General features: G+C 34.5%; 1 pseudogene; it reads right to left on the bottom strand.

Moving 5' to 3' along the window:
* Positions 1-3,976: 3,976 nt before the first annotated feature.
* On the bottom strand, positions 3,977-4,228 carry LOC112399594 (40S ribosomal protein S27-like; annotated as a pseudogene).
* Between the last annotated feature and the right edge of the window lie 15,725 nt (positions 4,229-19,953).

Genomic DNA, 19,953 nt, shown 5'->3' with positions numbered 1-19,953 from the left:
GAAACTGAGGCAAAAAGGAGATAAGTAACTTTCCCAAGGTCACGTGGTAGATAGGTTGCAGACCCAGGTTTCACATCTGGGCAAACCTACACCAGTGTGCATGCTCTTAATTACTGATTATATGCAAATCTTTTCCTTTGATTTGTCTTAATAATCAAGATGTTTTTATATAAAGATGAAGAAATTAGAATATGCAGAATGAGATGTCTTTTTGAATATAATTGTATAACTAGAAAATCCAATAAAATTCAGAAACCAGTTAATATTAAAGCAAATAATTTGGTATAGTATTTCTATATATCAGCAATAGCCAGTCACTAAATACAATTTTTAAAATTCCAATTCAAACTAACACATGTGTAATTTTTTCAACAAAATCAACTGCTTGCTTAATATATTACATCCTACATTTTTCCTTTGAAATGTGTGGTGATATCATATAGAAAATCATTTATTCAAAAGATTCAATGTTTCAATACCTCTAATGAGGAACATGCAAGGTATATGAGCGAAGAATCAGGGAGTTCTCAGAATGAAGATGGTAATTCAGTTGATTCATAGAAAAGGAGTACAAAGTTTCCAGTGGTGAGATAAAGGAATAAGTCCCAGGCAGAAGAAATACATGTACAAAACAGATAAATATAGGAATGCACAGTTTGCTTTTTATTCAGAAAATGTAAATGTTTTGCTATTTTTAATTTTTATTTTTCAATTATTCCTACTTTTTCCTTTATTACTATATTTCCTTTCTCATACTTTTCTTAGGATTCATCATGTTTTAATTATCTGAGTTCAAATGCCTATTTTTTGTTAAAATGTTCTTTTTCAATAAAGTTGACATTTAAGGCTTTATCTTTAATTACAGCTCTAGTAACTTTTGTCATAAGTTTTGACAAAATATTTTCACAGTTTGTAATTGTGTAAATATGAGGTTTGTAGCTTTGCAAAACAATTTTTGACAAAATGTTTACCTGGGAATATATTTTCAGACTTTAAAGTGATTTTTTTCCTTAACTATTTGCTATAAATTTCTAGATTTATTCACTTGTTATTTGCTACTATGACCTGTATGATTTTCTCTTTTGGGACTTTTGTGTTGTAGCTTTTATGCTCAACTTTTGAAAAATGCTATATAAAATGTGATAATGTTTCTCCTACCCTTGAGATTTTATGACTTTATAAGCACTATCTTTTAAAAATATGTTTCATCTATAATGCCCATTTTCTTGTATTTTATGAAGTCTAACATTTAAGTTTAGAACTAAATATTATGCAAGCAAACTCAGAAAATCAATGACTTCAGCCTGTATGGAGTATTATTGAGTTTCAAGAGTAAAATATAATTAGTTGAAGTTAAGAATTTTGCACTAGTTCTATAATTCCAGGCGTTTTTTTGTACTTATTTAGAGTGTATTTTCTTTTTTATGAATACCATAAAATTATTATTAGTTCTCTAGGATAGTAACTTAAATTATTTTTAGAACATTAAACTTAGGGAGATTTATTTTAGCATTTAAGCTTACCCTAAACTAGGACATGCGTAAGTTTCTTTAATAAAATTTAATCTTGAAAAATATCAGGTTAATGCCATTCTGGAAATGTGTTGAAGAACTAACATTATTTTAAGTTTTAGCATGAGAATATAAAAAGCAAAATTTTCATGTCACATTTATCCTGTAAACAGTTTTTATTTAATCTTGGAAAAATTGAAGATGTAGTTAAAATTTAAGACTGATTTGATTGATAACATACACATAATATTAATATGTTTCATAAACACGTGAAAATTTGCTGTTGACTCAACATCATACAATGAATAATTATGGTTTATGCATATAATTATAATCACCTCATGACAGTTATTTAGTTTAGGAAGGTTATAAAAATCTGATGTCTCTCATTAGCAATAAATTTATCATTTGTATACAAAAATCACTTTCAAAAAATTTTTGGCATAGTTTTACCTTATGTACTATATTTAGTCCTACAAATGCCTTGCTTACTCATACTGAAGACAGAAAACTTAAAATGATTATCAGAAGTTTCACAGCTAAAAAATGGAAAAGGTGATTTACCTTAAATAGTCTGTTCGGATGAAGGCAGTGGTGATGGATCATCTAATGTCTTGAAAGAGCTCCTGATACTTCTGGAATCAGGATCCATGATGCTATAAAACATATGCTAATTAACAATTCTGACGATCAAAAAATTGCAAATAACATTGGGAGCAAATATAAAAGTACTATAATTGAAAATTAATAATAGCCCTTAAAGTACATATATAATAGTATTAGTCAACTTCTCTAATCTTTCAGTAAGATAAAAAATATACAGATTTCACTTAGTAATCATTCATGTCTACTTAATCTTCTTTTATATGTTCGTGTCCTTAAACAAGAAGCAAGAAAAAAAGGGAAAAAACATCTAGAACTTAATGACCCATAAATTAAACAATCTCACAATATTCTAGAATTAAATGTCGAGGTTAAAGTAAATTAGACAATTAGCAAAACAAAAAATAGCAATTAAAACTTTTCCAAGAAACAAGTACACCAGAACAAGGTTATGTCACATGGGGAAGAGGGACTGGCTGCTCAGAAACCCAGTAGCATTTGCTTTGGTGGATTCATCACAGTTCAAGGAATGGATAACAGTCTCCCAGGATCAGTTTGTTTGCAATTTAAGAGGAAAGCTGTCTCTGTGCACAGACTCATACTCACAGCAACTGATGGGTATAAACCACTGATATGTATGAATGAAAATGTCATTGTTCATTTACACAGAGAAATTAAGCTGTCGAGTGAATCAGAATGTTTAATTCAGCTTCTCTAGCATATTCTCTTTCTGTAGGGAAAATACATTGGAAGAAACCTTCTTAAGAAGTTTAAGTGGAGAACAAGGAATCAATTAGCTGATTTAAATATCTTTCAGGTAAAGCCTAACCTGTGCAATCGGATTGCTAATGTTGGATTGGCCAGAACTCTATCCACTTTGAACCTTGAACCATGCTAAATGAGCAGAATCAACACACTCTTCCCACCCACCCACCTCGACTCTCATGATTGGTCACTTTTCTACCATTTTAATTTTTCTTACGTAAAGAACATAAACAAGTTTTCTGCATAGCAAGCAGTGAATTTTATATCATAGGAATTAAAGTGCTGAACTTTACCAAACTAGTCCATTACTCACTTATTCACAGTATCTTGTTTTACTCTCATTTATGGCTAATCCTGTATTTTCGATACACATTTTATTAGTTTAGATTTTAGAGTAAAATCTAATTCTGGCTTTTGAGGGTACCTCAATTCAGCCCATATTTGTCTTTCATCTATTAAATGTGATTCTTTTTTTGTTGATATTGAGTTTCATAAATATTTTCAGAATATTTTGAGAATTTGTAGATATGCATACATATTTTATGGATATGAATCTATAGATACATATTTTGATATAGATAGATAATTTCTCAGGAAGTCAGAAAATACTCATCCAATTTGTGTCTGCAGTAGGCATATGGGTATACATAGCAATTGGGTATTTTAAAATATTGATTCACTTGAAGTTTTTCAACTAGTATGTGAAAAGTTATTCATAGTTTACTCACTTATTGAAAAAAAATGGTCTTCAGCTCAACAATAATTACATGCTGAATTAAATTCTCTCTACTTCCTTCCCCTCACCAACCTTTAATGAGATTAGCTGGAGTATTTGGAATGCAAAGTGATATTGTGTAAGAAAAGAACAAACAAACATTTTTATGTAGCACACTCTCCTGCTTTGGGATTCTCTCTAGTGAAGATTATTTAACCTTAGCTTAATCAAATAAAGACATTTTTCTTTGGAGAGATGCCTTGTTGCTGTCTACTCAAGGTAGTTCACTTTTCATTTTTGTATATTGAAATGCCTGTTTTATTTTTTAATCCAAAATGTGTTTATTGGGATGGTTTCCCGTTCATCTTGATTCAAAGTGCTTTTAGTGCTGCTTCCCTTGGAAGAAGCATCCTTCTGTAAGCCTTGCTTTCCCTCTTGTGGGCTAGCAGAGGACAGTAGAGCAGCCAACACACAAAACTACTGTTTGTGTATGGCTAAAGATGGTGGTGATTTTATAGCATCCTGGATATTTCACATCCATGAAGTAGGGATTGGGGTTCTGCACCAGGTACTTCTTCTTGTGTTTCCTCTTCTCTTCTGGAGAGGGATGAAGCAAATTATTTTCAAGAGGCATGTTCTCCTAGGGAGGTCATCACCAAGTGAAAGGTTGAAACGCCTCTGTTTCAACGTTGGTTAGCTCCACAAATGTTAATATTCTGAATCACACATATTACTTTATTTTTTTTCCTTTGAAGTATATTTTTATTTTATTAATTTTCAAGGGCATCAGAGGCTTAAAGTAGCAGTAGCAATTACTACTAATTAATCAAATAATGGGGCTTTACATATACACTTTATGGAGGAGACTACTAGCTGATGTCAAACCTGCTAACTTTTCTTTCTGGAAACATAGCTCCACTACATTTTTAAGACTCCAATGAAATTAGGAATGGTCATGTGACTGAGTTCTAGTCAGTGAGTTATGCACACAATTAAAAATTTCTTTCCATGATTCTATGTTCATTTGTCTGGGTGGAATGGAAACAAATACTAGAGTGAACTTGAGAGCCAGGTGTTGGTGTGACCACAAGATGGAAGTATCCTGAGACTGCTTGGACTCGATGAATATTCAGCTAATAAGTGTGAAATGTTAGACTTAAACAAAGATTTTCTCACTCCAAATTATTATTACTATTTTGTCATTTGCCATGTTGTCAAATATGGTGATTTTACAGAATATTTGAAAGTTCAGTACCTAGAGTCAGAGAAACCTGCATTTACAATGATTCCAATACTTACTAGTTGTGTGGACTTGGAAACATTTCTTAATCTTTGCCTTTTTTTTCTATCTATAAAATTGAAGTTATAACAGTTTTTACATTATAATATAGGATTAGGTGAGAATATTTAAGTTAAAGGCTTACCAGAATTCTTTATACAAAATAACCATAAACCAATGAGAGATTGTTTGATGTTTGATATGAAGTCCTCCAAAGAGTGTAAAATTTGGGAACTACCTTCTCTCTCCTAAATTACATACTCCTTTTGCCCATCTTTCTTCATTTATGTCAAGCTTTTTATATAAATCTATGGTTTTCAAATGGGTACGTATCAAAATTCTCTCTTGGACTTTCTTCTTTAACAACAAAAAAGAAATAGAAAATTTAAAAATAACATGCAGAATTAAAAACAGAGTATCATGTTAAAATACATGTAATAAAGGTAGGTGGTGAAATATATATTCTTATATACATTACATTATGTTTGGTAGTTTTGTAAATAGTGGAGAAATGACTGGTGGATGAAAGGTATCATTTAAAGTTGTGTACTGAAATTACTGTGATCATCAAGATGACAGCAGGTTATAAACTATTAAAATTTTTGAGGTGCTCCTGTTTATCAATTTTATAGAGCCTTACCACATATTATTGAAGTTGATATGAAAAATTCTAGAGGAAATGGAAATAAACAGTAAATAGGACAAAGTCAGAATGACCCCAGCTGGGTGGAATATCTAGAGGGAGTACAGTAAGGGTTTGAGAAAAGGAACAAAAGTAAAGTACAAAGATGGCTTTTAGATTATAATAAAAGCCAGTTTATTGAGCCTGAGGAATGGAGAATTTTTAAGGTACCTCAGACCTGTTGCATGTCTTTGGTACCTGTTGTATGACTTGGCTAGGTCACCTAAAGGAACTAGGGTAAACTGGATGCTTGGTACCTGCAAACTGCCTCATCTATTCTATTTGGTGATAATTTTAGGTCCAGGAGATGATAGAGCTCATTCTTACTGGGTGGTGGTTTCGGGAACTTTCCCTAATACTTCCTGCTTTTTCCCAAAGGGATAAGGCCCAATTAATGGGCTTGGCACTGGTATACAGGAGTTAAATCTCACACCAGCCTACTTGCATTCTTCATCTCAGTGATAATGACTGTTAACAGTCTGAGGTGTTTTTCCAAGTCTTTGGCTAAGTATTATATTTTCACAGGCAGTCAGTACATGACCATTGAATAAATGGATAAGATCCATGAGGGCTGTAGGAAGAGGAAGGATAACTAACATTTTATTGGGGATATATAATATTTCATGAACTTTATGATTTTTTAAAATTCAATATTCACAATTGCCTCATTATGTCCCCATTTTTAATGTGAGAGATGTTAGTGAAGTTAGTTACTTACCCAGGACCACACAGTGGGTGAATGATAGAGCTCAGATGCAAAAAATGGGCTATTTAAATTTAAACTTTCAAATTCTGGCTCAGCTATGCAACCGTAGGCAAGTTATTTAAAATTTCTCACCTGTTTCTTCATCTGGAAACTGAGAATGATAACAATACCTCATAGGGCTTTTTCATGAATTTTAAATGGTTCTTTTAAAGTCCTTAGAACAGTACCAGGCACATAGTAAGCTGCATGAACTATTATTATTATGCTATGTCATGTTTCCTACTCACTACCACACCACTAAATGCCACCTCCCTTCTTCCTCACCACTGAAAAATGCAGTTAGTTTTATTTTAACCTAGCTTTGTTGCATTTGGTGAGAGGTGGAAACTAATTTATGTTGAGGCCCTTCTACAAGCTCTGCACTGAGTGTTCTTGGTGATTTTGCAATGTTGTTCTGCTTGCATGTTACATATTAGGTACATAGGGTGGATATCACAGGCAAACCCTCATTAATTTCTCCTCATTTTTCAGTACCTGGAAGTACTAAACTGCTGCCAGGTTTTTGTTCTTTGTTTATGTATCAATTCTCTGGCTTCCAGAACTTCGCATTTGCTGTTCCCTTGTTTTTGACATGAACGCTTCCAGGAAGTCACCCTTGACCCTCTAAGCTTAGTTTCTTCAATTCTATTGTACTTAGAGTTCATCTTAAGGGCAGGGACTGGATAGTTGTTTGCAATTGCATAAACTTAAAAAAAGTTTGTAAATAAAATCAATACTAAAAGTAAAAAATATTAAAATTAAATTTAATTAAAATTAAAATAATATATAAATACTTTAAAAAATAAAATAACATTTACAGAATATTTAAACTAAGCTCTCTTATAGGTCCTTTAAAAATAAGCTTTCAAAATAAGAAATATAAATTTTCAAAGGATAGTAATCTATATTCATTGCATGTATCTGAGACTATTGTGTTGGATCAGGCTGGAAGAACTACATTTATTATATAGAGTTCCACATATTTAGCAGTCTACTTGGTAAATATCACTAGATAGTTCTAATTCTTCAAATATGCAATAAGTATATTTATTTAATTGGCTGAACTCTATTCCTAAAGATTTGAAAATAGAAATATTTTTTAAAAATCTAAAACTCATTAAATGGGAAAAAAATTCTTCCTGCTTTCAACCTGTTTCTCTCAAATATGGTGAAATCAACTTTTAAGCCTCATCAAATAATAATTTGTGGATTCTGCATAAGCAACATCAATTTTACTAATAGAGGTAATTTTGTCAAACTACTCTTTTTGAAAATAGAGGCACCTCACTGGCTTTGTGCCCCTTAGCAGTTATTAGATTGAGATAAGCACCATTTTGGAATTCAGAACTGGTGTCTGGGATCAAAATGAACATAGGATAATGATAATGTTAAATACTTATGGTTCCTAATGAGTTACATTTTTACAATGGGCCTTGAATTTCCCTGAAAGGAATATGACAGGGCCATATCCCCAATTACATTAAAGTTGATGTCATTGGAGGGTAATTTGTGAGAAATGCTAGCATAGATTTCTAATACCATTTGTGGTATCTAACTTCTAGAGATCTAAAATCTAAAACCCTTTCAAAAGTTTGGATTTATTTAAAACTGTCTTAGAAGTAAGTGATTTATGAGGGCACTGGCTAATGACTATTTTGAAAAGGATTTCTTTTGAACATTCTGATGCTAATTATATCATGAATTACACTCAGATATGACCGGATAGCACCTCTCGGATTCTGAGTTTCTGAAATGCTGAATTTCTGTTCAAGAAGGTATGGCTGATAATTTAGTTTTTTTCTTTAACTATTAACCAGAATCTTTGGTAACTAGCTCCCAAAATAAACAAAAAGAAACAATAAAGTTACAAAAAGCAAGTTCATATCACTCTTTAAATTTTGTGCCTACTTAGTTATGTTAAATGGAGATTAATTAAGTTAAATGGCTGGGATTATTAAAATTAAAAAAAATAGCTGTAATAATTAAAACCACCATCCATCTGCAGAACTCTTCATCTTGCAAAACTGAAACTCTGTACCCAGGAACAATAACTCCCCATTCACTCTGCCCCAAGACCTGCCAACCACCATTCCATTTTCTATCTCTATGACTTTGACTAGTCTTGGTACTTCATATAAGTGGAATAATACAGTTCTTGTCTTTTTGATTGGCTTATTTCCCTTAGCATGATGTCCTCAAGGTTTGAGCATATTGTAGCATGTCAGAGTTTCCTTCTTTTTAAGGTTGAATTATATTCTATTGTATGTTTATACCACATTTTGCTTATTCATTCATGTCAGTGGACACTGGGTTGCTTTCCATGTTTTAGCTATGAATGCTGCTATGAACGTGGGTACACAAATATCTCTTGATGTAGTGATCATGTTTGATGTTTAAGACCCTGCTTTCAATTCTTTAGGGTACTCATCCAGAAGTGAGATTGCTGGATCATATCTTAATTCTATTTTTAATTTTTTGAATAACTGCCATACTGTATTTTACAACACCGGTACCATTTTATATTCCCAGCAACAGTGTACAATTGCCTCAATCCTTCCACATCCTCACCAACACTTGTTTTTATTTATTCTTTGCAACAGCCATCCTAATGAGTGTGAGTGGTTTTTCATTGTGGTTCTGATTTGCATTTCCTTAATGATTATTGGTGCTGAACATCTTTTCATGTGTTTATTGGCTATTAATATATCTTATTTGGAGAAATGTCTATTCAAGTTTTTTTGCCCATTTATGAATCAGGTTGTTTTTGTTGTTGTTGAGTTTTAGGAGTTCTCTATATATCCTGGATATTAATCCCTTATCATATATACGATTTATAAATAGTCTCTCCCATTCAGTAGGCTGACTTTTCACTCTGTTGGTACACCAGTTTTAATTTTCATAAAGATCAATTTGTCTATTTGTTCTTTTGTTACCTACCTGTGTCTTTGGTGTCATATCCAAGCTATGTCTTTGGATCTAAAGTGAGCATCTTATAGGACTTACTTCTGCTATCTTGCTGTTTGTTTTCTATATGTCTTACAGCTTTCTTATCCCTAATTTCTGTCTCTTTGTATTTAGTTGATATTTTTTTTGGCTGCGTGGGTCTTAGTTGCTGCACGGGCTTTTTCTAGTTGTGCCAAGCAGGGTCTACTCTTCGTTGCACTGTGCGGGGTTCTCATTGTGGTGGCTTCTCTTATTGTGGAGCACAGGCTCCAGGCGTGCGGGCTTCAGTAGTTGCAGCACGCAGGCCCTGGGGCGTGTGGGCTTCAGTAGTTGTGGCACGTGAGCTCAATAGCTGTGGCTTGCAGGCGGGCTCAGTAGTTGTGGCTCGCAGGTTCTAGAGCGCAGGCTCAGTAGTTGTGGCATATGGGCTTACTTGCTCCTCGGCATGTGGAATCTTCCTGGACCAGGGATCAAACCCATGTCCCCTGCATTGGTAAGTGGATTCTTAACCACTGCGCCACCAGGGAAGTCCCTAGTTAATTTTTATAGTGAAATATTTTAGTTCATTTCTCATTTCCTTATGTGCATATTCTGTAACTATTTTCTTTATGGTTGCCATGGAGAGTACATTTAATATCCTAAAGCTAACACAGTAATTTGACTTTATTATAACTTAACCTTGGTAACATACAAAACCTCTGCTCATTTATAGATATGAACCCACTCCTTTCAGTTTTCTTTTCTTTTTTTTGCTGTGAATGTACTTTATATATATTTTTTGATTTTTTGTTATACAGCAGGTTCTCATTAGTTATTTATTTTATACATATTAGAGTATATATGTCAATCCCAATCTCCCAATTCATCCCATGACCACCACCACCCCCATCCCCCACTTTCCCCCTTGGATTCATTTCCTTATGTGCATATTCTGTAACTATTTTCTTTATGGTTGCCATGGAGAGTACATTTAATATCCTAAAGCTAACACAGTAATTTGACTTTATTATAACTTAACCTTGGTAACATACAAAACCTCTGCTCATTTATAGATATGAACCCACTCCTTTCAGTTTTCTTTTCTTTTTTTTGCTGTGAATGTACTTTATATATATTTTTTGAATTTTTGTTATACAGCAGGTTCTCATTAGTTATTTATTTTATACATATTAGAGTATATATGTCAATCCCAATCTCCCAATTCATCCCACGACCACCACCACCCCCATCCCCCACTTCCCCCTTGGGGTCCATATGTTTGTTTTCTACATCTGTGTCTCTATTTCTGCATTGCAAACCAGTCCATCTGTATGATTTTTCTAGATTCCACATATATGTGCTAATATAAAATATTTGTTTTTCTCTTTCTGACTTAGTTCACTCTGTACGACAGTCCTAGGTCCATCCTCATCTCTACAAATCACCCAATTTAGTTCCTTTTTATGGGTGACTAATATTCCATTGTATATACATCTTCTTTATCCATTTGTCTGACGATGGGCATTTAGGTGGCTTTCATGACCTGGCTATTGTAAACAGTGTTGCAATGAAGAGTGGGGTGGATGTGTCTTTTTGAATTATAGTTTTCTCTGGGTATATGCCCAGTAGTGGGATTGCTGGGTCATATGTTAATTCTATTTTTAGTTTTATAAGGAACCTCCATACTGTTCTCCATAGTGAGAACATAGCTGTATCAATTTATGTTCCCACCAACAGTGCAAAAGTGTTTCCTTTTCTCCACACCCTCTCCAGCATTTTTTGTTTGTAGATTTTCTGATGATGCCCATTCTAACTGGTGTGAGGTGATACCTCATTGTAGTTTTGATTTGCATTTCTCTAATAATTAGTGATGTTGAGCAGCTTTTCAACATCATCTTGACCATCTGTATGTCTTCTTTGGAGAAATGTCTATTTAGGTCTTCTGCCCATTTTTGGATTGTGTTATTTGTTTTTTTTTTGATATTGAGCTGCATGAGCTGTTTATATACTTTGGAGATTAATCCTTTGCCCATTGATTTGTTTGCAAATATTTTCTCCCATTCTGAGGGTTGTCTTTTCATCTTGTTTATAGTATCTTTGTTGTGCAAAAGCTTTTAAGTTTCACTAGGTCCCATTCGTTTATTTTTGTTTTTACTTCCATTACTCTAGGAAGTGGGTCAAAAAAGATCTTGCTGTAATTTATATCAAAGAGTGTTCTTCCTATGTTTTCCTCTAAGAGTTTTCTAGTGTCCAGTCTTACATTTACATTTTTAATCCATTTTGAGTTTATTTTTTTGTATCGTGTTAGGGAGTGTTCTAATTTCATTCTGTTACATGTAGCTGTCCAGTTTTCCCAGCATCACTTATTGAAGAGGCTGTCTTTTCTCCATTGTATATCCTGGCCTCCTTTGTCATAGATTAGTTGACCATAAGTGCACGGGTTTATCTCTGGGCTTTCTATCCTGTTCCATTGATCTATATTTCTGTTTTTGTGTCAGTACCATATTGTCTTGATTACTGTAGCTTTGTAGTATAGTCTGAAGTCAGGGAGACTGATTCCTCCAGCTACATTTTTTTCCCTCAAGATTGCTTTGGCTATTCGGGATCTTTTGTGTTTTCATACAAATTTTAATATTTTTTGTTCTAGTTCAGTAAAAAAAATGCCACTGGTAATTTGATAGGCATTGCATTGAGTCTGTAGATTGCTTTGGGTAGTACATTCATTTTCACAATATTGACTCTTCCAATCCAGGAATATGGTATATCCCTCCATATCTTTGTGTCATCTTTGACTTCTTTCATCAGTGTCTTATACTTTTCTGAGTAAAGGTCTTTTACCTCCTGAGGTAGGTTTATTCTTAGGTATTTTATTCTTTTTCTTGCAATGGTGAATGGGATTGTCTCCTTAATTTCTCTTTCTTGTTGTTAGGGTATAGGAATGCAAGAGATTTCTGTGTACTAATTTTGTATCCTGAAATTTTATGAAATTCGTTGATTCGCTCTAGTAGTTTTCTGGTAGCATCTTTAGGATTCTCTATGTATAATATCATGTCATCCGTAAAGAGTGACAGTGTTACTTCTTCTTTTCCAATTTGTATTTCTTTTATTTCTTTTTCTTCTCTGATTGCCTTGGCTAGGACTTCTAAAACTATGTTAAATAACAGTGGTGAGAGTGAACATCCTCGTCTTGTTCCTGATCTTAGAGGAAACGCTTTCAGTTTTTCACCATTGAGAATGATGTTTTCTGTGGGTTTGTCGTATAGGGCCTTTATTATTAGAGGTAGGTTCCCACTTTCTGGAGAGTGTTTATCATAAATGGATGTTGAATTTTGTCAAAAGCTTTTACTGCATCTGTTGAGATGATCACATGATTTTTCTTCTTCAATTGGTTAATATGGTATATCACATTGATTGATTCGCATATACTGAAGAATCCTTGCATCCCTGAAATAAATCTCACTTGATCACGGTGTATGATCCTTTTAATGTGTTGCTGGATTCTGTTTTCTAGTATTTTGTTGAGGATTTTTGCATCTAAATTCATCAGTGATATTGGTCTCTAATTTTATTTTTTTGTAGCATCTTTGTCTGGTTTTGGTGTCAGGGTGATGGTGGCCTCATAGATTGAGTTTGGGAGTATTCCTTCCTCTGCAATTTTTTGGAAGAGTTTGAGAAGGATGGGTATTAGCTCTTCTCTAAATGTTTGATAGAATTCACCTGTGAAACTATCTTGCCCTGCACTTGTTTGTTGGAAACTTTTAATCACTGTTTCAAATTCATTACTTGTGATTTGCCTGTTCATATTTTCTATATCTTCCTGGTTCAGTCTTGGAAAGCTATACCTTACTAATAATTTGTCCATTTCTTCCAGGTTGTCCATTTCACTGGCATAGAGTTGCTTGTAGTAGTCTCTTAGGATGCTTTGTATTTCTGTGGTATCCATTGTAACTTCTCCATTTTCATTTCTAATTTTATTGACTTGAGTCCTCTCCCTCTCTTTCTTGATGAGACTGGCTAAAAGTTTATCAATTTTGTTTTTCTCAGAGAACCAGCTTTTAGTTTTATTGATCTTTGCTATTGTTTTCTTTGTTTCTATTTCATTTATTTCTGCTCTGATCTTTATGCTTTCTTTCCTTCTACTAAATTTCAGTTTTGTTTGCTCTTCTTTCTCTATTTACTTTAGGTGTAAGCTTAGATTATTTGAGATTTTTCTTGTTTCTTGAGGTAGGATTGTATAGCCATAAAATTCCCTCTTAGAACTGCTTTTGCTGCATCCCATAGGTTTTGGATCGTAATGTTTTTGTTGTCTCTAGGTATTTTTTTATTTCCTCTTTGATTTCTTCAGTGATCTCTTGCTTATTTATTAATGTATTGTTTAGCCTCCATGTGTTTGTGTTTTTTACGTTTCTTTCCCTGTAATTTATTTCTAATCTCATAGTGTTGTGGTCAGAAAAGACGCTTGATATGTTTTCTTAAATTTACTGAGGCTTGATTTGTGACCCACGATGTGATCTGTTCTGGAGAGTGTTCCATGTGCACTTGAGAAGAAAGTGTAATCGCTGTTTTGGGATGGAATGTCCTATAAATATCAATTAAATCTTTCTGGTCTATTGTGTTATTTAAAGTTTGTGTTTCCTTATTAGTTTTCTGCCCAGATGATCTGTACATTGGTGTAAGTGAGGTGTTAAAGTCCCCCACTATTATTGTGTTACTGTCGATTTCCTCTTTTATAGCTGTTAGCAGTTGCCTTATGTATTGAGGTACTCCTAAGATGGGTGCATAAATATTTACAATTGTTATATCTTCTTCTTGGATTGATCCCTTGATCATTATGTAGTGTCCGTCCTTGTCTCTTGTAACATTCTTTAAAGTCTGTTTTATCTGATATGAGTATTGCTACTCCAGCTTTCTTTTGATTTCCATTTGCATGGAATATCTTTTTCCATCACCTCACTTTCAGTCTGTATGTGTCCCTAGGTCTGAAGTGGGTCTCTTGTAGACAGCATATATATGGGTCTTTTTTTTGTATCCATTCAGTCAGTCTATGTCTTTTGGTTGGAGCATTTAATCCATTTACATTTAAGGTAATTATCGATATGTATATTCCTATTACCATTTTCTTAATTGTTATGGGTTTGTTTTTGTAGGTCTTTTTCTTTTCTTGTATTTCCCACTTAGAGAAGTTTCTTTAGCATTTGTTGTAGAGCTGGTTTGGTGGTGCTGAATTCTCTTAGCTTTTGCTTTTTTGTAAAGCTTTTGATTTCTCCATTGAATTTGAATGAGAACCTTGCTGGGTAGCATCATCTTGGTTGTAAGGTTCTTCCTTTTTATCATTTTAAATATATCATGCCACTCCCTTCTGGCTTGTACAGTTTCTGCTGAGAAATTGGCAGTTAACCTTATGGGAGTTCCCTTGTATGTTATTTGCCATTTTTCCCTTGTTGCTTTCAATAATTTTTCTTTGTCTTTAATTCTTGTCAATTTGATTACTATGTGTCTCGGCATGTTTCTCCTTGGGTTTATCATGCCTGGGACTCTCTGCGCTTCCTGGACTTGGGTGGCTATTTCCTTTACCATGTTAGGGAAGTTTTCAACTATAATCTCTTCAAATATTTTCTCGGGTCCTTTCTCTCTCTCTTCTCCTTCTGGGACCCCTATATTGCAAATGTTGGTGCATTTAATATTGTCCCATAGGTCTCTTAGGCTCTCTTCATTTCTTTTCATTCTTTTTTCTTTATTCTGTTCCATGGCAGTGATTTCCACCATTCTGTCTTCCAGGTCCCTTATCTGTTCTTCTGTCTCAGTTATTCTGTTATTGATTCCTTCTAGTGTATTTTTCATTTCAGTTATTATATTGTTCATCTCTGTTTGTTTGTTCTTTAATTCTTCTAGGTCTTTGTTAAACATTTCTTGCATCTTCTCGATCTTTGCCTCCATTCTTTTTCCAAGGTCCTGGGTCATCTTCACTATCATTATTCTGAATTCTTTTTCTCGAAGGCTGCCTATCTCCACTTCATTTAGTTTTTTTCCGGGGTTTTATCTTGTTCTTTCATCTGGTACATAGTCCTCTGCCTTTTCATTTTGTCTGTCTTTCAAGCATTTGAAAGAATGTGAATACGGTTTTCTTTCCACAGGCTGCAGGATTGTAGTTCTTCTTGCTTCTGCTGTCTGCCCTCTGGTGGATGAGGCTATCTAAGATGCTTGTGCAAGCTTCCTGAGGGGTGGGACTGGTGGTGTGTAAAGCTGAGTGTTGCCTTGGTGGGCAGAGCTTTAATCCACTTATCTGCTGATGGGTGGGGGTGAGTTCCCTCCCTGTGGTTGTTTGGCCTGAGGCAACCCAGCACTGGAGCCTAGAGGCTCTTTGCTGGGGCTAATGGTGGACTCCATGAGGGCTCACGCCAAGGAGTACTTCCCAGAGCTTCTGCTTCCAGTGTCTTTTTCCCCACGGTGATGCACAGCTGCCCCCTCTGCTTCTGCGGGAGACCCTCCAAGTCAAGCAGATAGGTCTGGTTCAGTCTCCTATGGGGTCACTGCTCCTTGCCCCTGGGTTCTGATGCACACACTACTTTGTATGTGCCCTCCAAGAGTGGAGTCTATGTTTCCCCCAGTCCTGTCAAAGTCCTGCAATTAAATCAAGTTTTGCCTTCAAAGTCTGATTCTCTGGGAATTCCTCCTCCCATTGCCAGTGGATTGGGAAGGCTGATATGGGGCTCAGAACCTTCACTCCAGTGGTGGACTTCTGTGGTATAAGTGTTCTCCAGTTTGTGAGTCACCTACCCAGCAGTTATGTGATTTGATTTTATTGTGATTGCGCCGCTCCTACCATCTCACTGTGGCTTCTCCTTTGTCTTTGGATGTGGGGTATATTTTTTGGCAATTTCCAGTGTCTCCCTGTCAATGACTGTTCAGCAGTTAGTTGTGATTCTGGTGTTCTCGCAAGAGGGAGTGAGCACACGTCCTTCTACTCTGCCATCTTGAACCAATCTTCACTCCTTTCAGTTACTGATGTCAAAAAATTACATTGTATGTCCAAAAACATAAGCCAGAAAAATTTTAGTGCACTAATCTTTTAAATTCTATAGAAAACAATATGTAGAGTTACAAACCAAAGTTACTAATACTAGATTTTAGTCTAATAATAGTTTTTTTAAAGTATTAGTATCTTAAATCATGTAAAAACAAAAAGTGGTGTCACAGACCATTCTTTTAATACTAGCTTTTATAACTGCATATGTATTTACCTTCACAAGATCTTTATTCCTTCATATAACTTTGAGTTACTGTCTAGTGTCTTTTCATTTTAAACTGTAAAACTTCATTTAGGGCTTCTTGCAAGGCATGTCTAATGATAATAAAGTCCCTCAGTTATTGTTTAACTGTGACTGTGTTAATTTCTCCCTTATATTTGAAAGACAGTTTTGTTGGATATAGGAGTCTTAGGTGACTTTTTTTTTTTTTCTTTTAGCACCTTGAATATCACCTCACTGACTTCTGGCCTCCAAAGTTTCTGATGAGAAAGCTACTGGTGATCCTTGTACATGATGAGTCACTATTCTCTTTCTGCTTTCAGGATTCTCTCTTTGTCTTTGTTTTAAAATGCTTCCATTATATGGTATCTTAATGTGGGTCCCTTTGAGTTCATTCTACTTGGTGTTCATTGAGCTACTTGGATATTTATAGTCACATCTTTCATCAAATTTGGAAAGATTTTGGCCATTGTCTCTTCAAATAATCTCTCTGCCTCTTTCTCTTTCTCTTGTCCTTGTGGGAGTCCCACAATACATACATTGGTCTGGTTGGTGGTATTCTGTAGGTACCTCAGGTTTTATTCACTTTCCTTCAGTCATTTTTCTTTCTGTTTCTCAGAAGATAATTTCAGTTTTGCTTTATTAAGTTTATTGATTCTTTCTTCTGTCTGCTCAAAACTGCCTTTGAATCCTTATAGTGTATTTTTTATTTCTGTTACTGTACTTTTTCAGCCCTATAATTTTTTGTTTGTTTAGGTTTTCAGTCTCTTTATTGATATTTCCATTTTGTTCATACATCATTTTCATGACTTTCCCACTTCTTCCTTAGTTATTTGAATATCTTTAGGATGCTGTTTTAAAGTCTTTGTCTAGCAGATTTGTTGTCTAGTCTTCCTCAGGGACAGTTTCTATTGGTTTATTTTTTACTATGATTGGTTCATATTTCCTTGGGGTTTTTTGCATGCTTTGTGATTTTTCTTGAAAACTGGACATGTGAATTGAATAATGTAATAACCCTGGAAGTCAGATTATCCTCCTTTCCGAGAGTTTGTTGGGTTTTATTTATTTTGTTTTATTTTTGATTGATGCAGGTTGTCTCTGTGCTGAGATGTAAACCTAAGGTTTTCTTAGGTCCTTTCTGAGCCTGTGCCTTTCCCTCGGCATTTATAGTGACCCTATAATTTACCCCATATATTCAGTTACTTTTGAATGTCCTAATACTTCCAAAAGAGGAAAAAAGGAAAAATAAAGTAAGAAGGGAAGCACACCAGCCCCTAAATCCCCCGGAAATCACTTCAGTCAAAGGGAAGTGTTCAAAACAATGAAGGGTGGGTAGTGCAATAAAGGCTGCCCACTTCTGTGACTGCACCTCCACGGTGAGAAGGAGCAATCAGTGTTCAGAACACAGAACCCCAGTATTTGTAGGACAGGGTCCTTATTTCCCACCCTGCTTCCTGCAAGCTTCATGCAAGCTTCTCCAGGAATACATGCACAGCTGCCTGCTATTAGGCTAGGTGGTGGGAATGTTATCCATTAATAAACTAAGAGCTGAAATTGACTGAAATTAACTGAAATTCACCACCCAAGATTTCCCCTGGAAGTTGCAAGTCTTCAAAAGACCCCAGAGTCCCAAAATAGTTACTTCAGACAGTTCTGCCAGTGTAGTTGTTGTGTATGTGGGAAGATGGATTGTTGGTGCTTCCTATTCCACCATCTTGTCAGACTCCAAGTTCTTTTGAATTAAATTCTTAAGTATATAAAGTGGGGATAATGACAAATGCTTGTCCTCCCAGGATTAATATAAGGATGAAATGAAGTAATGCATATAGTACATAGAAAGTATGCAATGAAGAAATATATATCTCTATGATATCATCCCCATTATATTCGTTGTAGTAGACAGTATTATTATTCACAAGTATTCATTTCCCCTTTGATATTAGGCTTGACCATGTGCCTTGCTTTGACCAATGAAATATGGATGGAATTGGCATGTGTCTATTCTGGACAAAAGCTTTAAGAGCCAGCATGAGGTCCTATTTCCTCTTTCTTTCTGCCATCATGACCAATACTGTGGAGAAGTCTAGGTCCCAGAGTAAATATTATGTGAAATTGGGTCATTCCTAACCTACAATAGACTTGTCATATGTGCAAGAGGAAAACCTTTGTTTTACAAGTCAAAGAGATTCTGGAACTTGTATATTATTACAACATAATCTAGTCTATTCTTAGTGATACACTTTCTCTTCCTCTCGACAACTTTTTACAATTGTATGATGAGTGACACAGAATTTTTGTTATTCTACATCTGCCACAAAAGAAGGAAGTAGAGTGCCCTTATCTAAAGTGGCCTCTGAAAATTTCAAATACAATACGGGATTACGAAGACCTTCTTTGGCTGACTTAAGAACATGATGACCACTAAACACATTGTATCTATGAAATATTCCCAGGTGGAATCAGCTTAATCATTTGCAAATTAAGAACTGTGGGTATTTCCCTCTAGCTGAGGAGGAGACAAGCGAGGCAAATCCTGTTTATGAACATTCAGACTAGTATCTCTCAATGTGTGGCAGACTTCAGCAGAATGAGGTTTAAAAATTAAATACTTTCCTTATAGTAAACTAAAGAATGTTGGAAACTAAAATACAATTTTTAACGTAACAAATACAGTTGCAACTTACAGATAAAACCAGAATATTCTGTGGAAAAATTAGGTGGAAGAGATGTAATAACAAAAGAAAAGTACTAATAAATAGCATTTATTGAGCATTTAGAATGGCCTGGTTTTGCTTTTCATGTTATCATTCAATTCTCTCTGCAAGCATAGGAAGTAAATACTTTAAAATCTAATTTTGTAGATGAATTCAAGTTTAGAAAAGTTATGGAAGTTGTCTAAGTTTACATAACTGGCAAATAGAAGACTGAAGATATGCACCCAAGGCTATCTCACTTCAAAGTCAAGATTTCCTTTATTTACTTGCTATATTTACTGTCTCTCTAATGTAGAACAGTTAAGTTAGTCTGAGGATTAATAGATTTCTTAAGGAGGATCTGAGTCTGGATTAGTTTATCAAAGTTGCCTTAAGAAGAAAAGTTTATTGTGGTTAATGTAAGCCTTGCATTTTTAGAAGGTCCTTTTCTGCTGCATAGGTGTTAAAAAAAAAAATTGATTCCATCTAGAGTGACAAAGAGGAAGCCCATCATTAAATGCTGTATTTCATGAGCAGTCTTATATAATTTATATCCATTATATAATATTGCTTTAGATATAGGTTTAGATATAGATGTAGATATATAGATAAAACCTGCCCTATAGTTTACTCCTCCAAATACACATTTTATATAGATGAAAACAATGTCAAATAATCTCTTTCTAATTTTGCTACACTCCATTTCAGCCATTTCAAAGTATTCTGATACTTAAAGTATGTTAACTTGAAGTCACCTGAATAAAAATATTAAAGTACCTTTTAATTTCTAT

The sequence above is a fragment of the Neophocaena asiaeorientalis genome, unplaced genomic scaffold, assembly GCF_003031525.2.
Source record: "Neophocaena asiaeorientalis asiaeorientalis breed wild unplaced genomic scaffold, Neophocaena_asiaeorientalis_V1.1 scaffold131, whole genome shotgun sequence".
In the NCBI taxonomy this organism is placed as follows: Eukaryota; Metazoa; Chordata; class Mammalia; order Artiodactyla; family Phocoenidae; genus Neophocaena; species Neophocaena asiaeorientalis.
Note: the sequence above shows the minus strand (reverse complement) of the source record. Positions and strands in the feature narration are given on the sequence as shown.